Source organism: Glycine soja, chromosome 3, assembly GCF_004193775.1.
Source record: "Glycine soja cultivar W05 chromosome 3, ASM419377v2, whole genome shotgun sequence".
Lineage (NCBI taxonomy): Eukaryota > Viridiplantae > Streptophyta > Magnoliopsida > Fabales > Fabaceae > Glycine > Glycine soja.
Window position 1 is genome coordinate 39159776 of NC_041004.1, and position 6000 is coordinate 39165775.

The 6000-nt window shown below is 35.0% G+C and overlaps 1 long non-coding RNA gene across 1 annotated transcript; it reads left to right on the forward strand.

The window, feature by feature from the left end:
* Positions 1 to 751: 751 nt before the first annotated feature.
* On the forward strand, positions 752 to 2771 carry LOC114406884. Its single transcript, XR_003665529.1, has 2 exons — positions 752 to 2186; positions 2276 to 2771. It is a non-coding gene; the product is annotated as an uncharacterized LOC114406884 (long non-coding RNA).
* Positions 2772 to 6000: the final 3229 nt, after the last annotated feature.

The window sequence follows — 6000 nt, forward strand, 5'->3', positions numbered from 1 at the left end:
CAAGCCCCCTTCTTTTCTTTTTGCTCCGGAACCCAATAATTGTAGGTCCTGCAACTTTTTGTCCCTCGTCAGTGTGTGAAATTAATTGAATTCTTTGAGAGCAACCCTATCTTTGTTTTTCTCATCTTTATACCACAACCTAATAACGCACACAGACACAAAAACTGGTACTATGCAGAGAGCAATTATATTATTCACTATATGTCATTTATTTTTTTGTATTGTTAATAAAATTGGTCTTATCAGTAAGGATCATATGAACACAAATTAATTCGAATTCTGTCATGTGAGAATTTTGTTATTAGATAATTAATAAATATTTTTGGGACTGTTTTTTCACTCTTAAAATTTATTTTGACATTTATAAATTTTCAGTACTCAACTTAGTTAAAATTTTAATTACAAATTAATTCTATCAATTAATTTTTCATTATTTTCCCATTTAATTTTGAATTATAAGAAAAGTTAGTTTTAACTATATGAATCAACTTCACTCGCATGAGATTGTTTTAATTTAGTTAATGATTTCAGAATTTCTAAATATATAATTACACTAACTATTTAAAGAACATTTTATCATTTTTAATGATGTTATCCGATTCCAATAGGTTTTAATTTTCATAATGATTTATTTATCTTGAGAAAACAAAAATACATGAGATATATAGTATAAAAAAATTATAAAAAGGTTATCACATATAAATTGAAATTCTCCAAGTAGAGAAAGGTTCCCTGCTAGCTTGCTCTGACCCTATATAGCTAGCTAAGACAACTCCTCATCAATCATCATGCGTCTGCTCCTCCTCCTTCCTTTTTAGCCTTCTTAGCTGTGTCTGTGTATGCCTTTGAATTCCCTCTTCAATTCCTTGACTCCGCTGTGCATGTATGAACCTTCCTTTAATTAATTCACTGTTACACTCGGTGGGATATGTACGGTCTGACTCTTTAATTATGATTTATGATATTAATTAACCCTTTTCCCTTTTTATTATCCATCTACATCTCTCATCTCCGTCCCATTCTTCTCTCACTATATATTCATTCCACTCTTGTTTTTCCTTTCTGCCCTCAAGCTCAAGCTAGCCCCTCCTTCATTCTTTACCTCTTCCTCCTTCTTTCCTAGCTTACTTACAAGTGTTAAAAAAATGTAATCAGCATAGCATGCATGCACCTTCTTCCTTAATTTTTCTTTAAGGTTTCCAACCCTATCTTAATTAATTATGTTATTTAAGTTACGTACATGCTCTTCTCATTTTTCCAATCCACTTGCTTTTAAATATGCAACACACAAGTCTTCTCCAAGCTTTAAGTGTGCAAACACTCCATTTGGGTGGTGTTCTATATATCTTTTTGTGGTTCAGGAAGTGTGTTGCAATGTTTCTTTTCTTCTTTTAAGCGTAGTAGCTCACATATATGCACCTGCAGAGATAGTGGAATTGAGCCGAACATGCATAAACTGTCTGGATTGGAAGTCTACAAAGGAAAAAGTGAAGCTGCCAGCATGATCTAGCTTTGGTTAGAGAGCTGAAGAAGAGTGTTAAATGCTAACCCTTACTAGGTCATGCTGTAACAGCCTCACTCCTTCCTATTTGGGGACCCAGTACAGTAGTAGATTCTTCAACAATCTGAAAGACACACAACGCTTAAAAAGCAAAAGGTAAGAAGTTAGTGGGCATGAGAAAAACCACTGTTAGCATCGTATATTCCTTCTTTATTATTTTCTGAGTTTCTGTTCTGGAAGGCGTGCGTTATATATATTAAACTTTTCCCTTTTACCCTTTTACTTGCTTTTGTCTTTTTCTTTTTTCTTGCTACTTCTTTCATCGAACTAGCCAGTTCACTGTGTTGTGTCTTTGGGACGAAAGTTTTAATTTGATGGCCGTAGATTGCTCCTTATCTTTACTTAATTAGGGTTCCTACAACCGAAGGATGTTTATATGTCATTCTAGTATCAAATTTATTCATCACTATTTTCTTTAGATTGGCTTGAATTTCTAAACCCTAGAGGTAATTACTTCGACGACCTTTAAGTTGCTGTGTATGAGTGCTATGGAATCATAGTTATGCAGCATGTGCAGAGGACGTTTTACTGGTTATTTATCTCCATAAATGTTAAAATATATTGAAAGACGCAGTTGTTGAGATCCAAAGCAGTGATGTCGGGGAAGATAAACACTCTTTTGCAGGTATATGATTCTGTGCCTTCAATTAGCCATTAGTGTTCTAATCTTGGAAGCGTATTTTACTGATTTTCATTGAACTGTGTATAAAGTAGGTTCAGAAGATTGATGGTTGCTAAATATGCTCAATTTTGGTTTGAAATAGTGGGATTTGCGACCTATAGAACTCTCGATCACTATGTTTATGCTGAACACCTACAAATAGTGATCCCCTTCCAGATGCGAATGGAATACTAACGCTGATCCAGGCTTAACGGAGTAGAGTGTATAGTGAAGAATGAACATTCTTGTGTAGTATTTTACTCTTTTCAACAAATTTTGATCTCTTCCACAGACTTCAGTGATTTGTCCATGCAGCGTTAACGAAGTATACACATAAGTATCCAAGCCTGCTGATAGAAAAAAAAAAAAAAAAACAAGTATCCCAGCCTGTTATGTAGTATTTACTAAATAAGTAAATATTAAGTTTAAGTGGTGTTTGATAAGCATTACTTGCATGAATTTATACAATTAATTGTTTTAATAGAAGTTGTATGTCACAAGTCATAACTACTTTTTTTGAGTATTTTAAGAACAAAAATATTAATATTCTTTTTAATTATCGCCGTTGTTTATCATATGCTTTTATTTATTCTTGTTATCTCTCGTTCTACACCTAAATGATTGTATAGTAATCATTTTTCCTTTAATAGGTAGTACATGTTAGGATAACTTTTATTGCAATTGGTTAAAAAAATCTTTTACATAACGTATTTTGATTAAAAAATGACTTGGTTAATGGCATACGTGGTTTAAGAATTTTTTGCTATTCACTTCATATTGAAAAATGGAATTTGGTCGATCATTATTGGTCCATTGGGAAATAAGGAGGCAAAGGAGTAGGGTAGATGTTTAGCGGATAGAAAATAACAATAATCATCAATCCTTTTAGGAAATCAAAGTGAAAAGAAAGAGATCGAGAAATAAACACAAGATAAAAAAATGCAGTAAATGAGATGAAAGTGAAAAGAAAATAGAGATAGAAAGAAAGAAAAAAAAGTTATAGTTATAATTATGAGCAGTTATGTGATAGGGATTAAGAAAGAAATAAAAAAAAAAAAAAAAAAAAAAAAAAAAAAACGAGTCTACTACATTTATAATAGTAATTCTTAATTAGTGGATGGTGATAAGTTAGTATTAGGACATTTGGGGAAGCTGTGATCAGTAAATTTTGGTGACTTTGGAAGCTGAGGTTTATGGTTAATGGTTGTGATCATGGTAAGGGGTGCAATGATTATGGTCTCGTGGTTGGCTTTAAAACATGAAGACGCAGTGATTTCTCGCAAGGTTTTGATTAGTTTCTAGGACGTTATCGGAGGAGATTTGAGAAAGTTAAGGTGATCGAGGTTGTGGCTGAATGATGACGGTGACAACACGCATGGAGGCCAGATGAACACGATGACAAGTTTGTGATGAAAGACCTTGATTCATGGACATGTGTTAACTCATTGACATGTGTATCAAATTTATTAGAAGTAATAAAGTATTCGGAAGTCTGAGTGTCGAATTTACAGAGATTTTGTTTGTACTTAGATTAATGCAAACTCAATTTATAAATAATAGATAAATAATTTAAAATAAAGATAAGAAAATATAGGAGATAAGATAAAGATTTAAAAGAAAGGATAAAAGATTTAAAGATAAAAATAAAAGATAGAGAAGATAAAATATTTAAATTAAGATATGATATAGAAAATAGAAGATAAAAGATAAGATAAGAAAATTAAAAGATAAAAATAGAAGATAAAAATAAAATAAAATTAGGATTTGATAAGGTTGGGACCTGGTCTGCCTTGTTTGCCTAGGATGTATGAGTTTATGATTTTTCTTTATCAATTTAGGTGATTCTATTCTACTCACATCTATTCAAAGACGCAACAAATAAAATACATGAATTATGAATTCTAGATGTTTGTAAAAATACATGGACATAAAATTATCATTCTATTCCTAGCAATGATTTTCTTATGAAATCCTTTCTTTTTGTTCGCCTCTTAGCTAGAGACACCATGAAAATCGTGTATTCTAGAAGCACCTTCCACATTATTGCAAGAGAAGTGGTGGCGATCAAGGAAAGAATGACATTTAAGGCTTTCTCATGTTCTCCATGTCTTTCTTCCTTGACAATAAGTTGATGATGAGGGATATTGACTTGATAATGCTTTCTTGTTGAATTTCTACTTGTGAGTATTTCTCCCATTATTGTGCTTTCTCCTCATTTCTTTCTCTTTCTTCCTTCTTTTCTCTTTTTTCTTCTTTCTTCTCTTCTTCTTTTCTCTCTTCATCTTTGTCTGTCCTTCCTTCCTCAGGCTGGTTTTTTTCTACTTCTGCCTCTCCTTGTGCTCTCTTCTGGCTTCTGGTCAGCACGACCTTGCACTCTTCCTTGGGGTTCTTTTCCGTGTTGGCTCCAAAGCTACTAGAGGGTCTTTCAGCCATCTGTTTGGCCAATTGTCCTACTTGCATTTCCAAGTTTTTGATCGAGGTGTTTATGCTGCGGTAATTTGACATTGAAAACTGTATGAATTGGTTCAATGTCTCCTCGAGCTTGTTGGTTTTCTCGTGAATATCCACCCCTTGGTTGAGATTCTGGGCAGGCTGACTTTGTTGCTCCTTGTTGTATTGATTCCCTGGGTGATTCCTCCAACTTGAGCCTTGTGTAAAGTTCCTTCCTTGGTTGAATCCAGATGGGCCACTATTAAATCCGGTTGATCCTTGATTGAATCCAGACGGACCTCCTTGGTTGTAACCTTGGAATCCGTGGCGATTTGGTATACCCATGTAGTTGACTTCCCTGGGAGGGTCTTCTTGGATCGTGCATTGTCCAGGATCATGTATTCCTCTACATGTAAGGCATCCCCCTACCTGCATCACAGAAGAGTGAGAAGGACTTATCGCTTGTAGTTGCTGTGGAAGCTTGTTGAGGGTCTCTGTTAGGGCTTCTATTTGTCGGGACAATAGCTTGTTTTGAACTAAGGTTGCATCTTGAGTGGTGAGTTCTAGAAGGCTTCTCTTTGTTGGTGCATATGTGCGATCACGAAGAATGGTGTGATCACTAGCTGCCATGTTTTCTATGAGTTCCATTGCCTCCTCCGGTGTCTTTAGCTTGATCTTCCCTCCTGGAGATGCATCTAGTAATTGTTTTGATTGGGGTCGTAGGCCATCTATGAAGATGTTTAGTTGCACTGATTCACTATATCCATGTGTAGGTGTTTTCCTTAGCAGTCCGCGAAAGCGGTCAAGTGCCTCACTGAGGGATTCATCGAGAAATTGATGGAAGGAAGAGATTTCCATCTTCCTTTCAACAGTCTTTGATTCTAAAAAGTATTTCTTTAAGAATTTCTCTACAACTACTTCCCATGTCCGCAAGTTGTTACCTTTGAAGGAGTGTAGCGACCTTTTTGCTTCCCCTGCTAGTGAAAAAGAGAAAAGATTGAGGCGTGTTGCATTTTCAGGAACCCCGGCTATCTTCACCGTGTTGCAAATATCGATGTATATGGCCAGATGTTCATATGGATCTTCACTTGGTAGGCTGTGAAATAGATTCCCTTGAATCAGTTGGATGAGAGAATATGGATATGAGAAGTTGGCCGCCTGTACCTCTGGTCTGGCTATGCTGGTGAAGTATTGAGGTATAATAGGACTAGAGTAATCATCTAGCGTCATCTTCTGTGGACGATCTTCTGCCATGATGCATTCTTTAAAGAAGGAATGTGCACTGTTCACAAAAGAAACAACTACTGTGCACGTTATCACAGAATAAAAATTAAACTTATTTATTTAT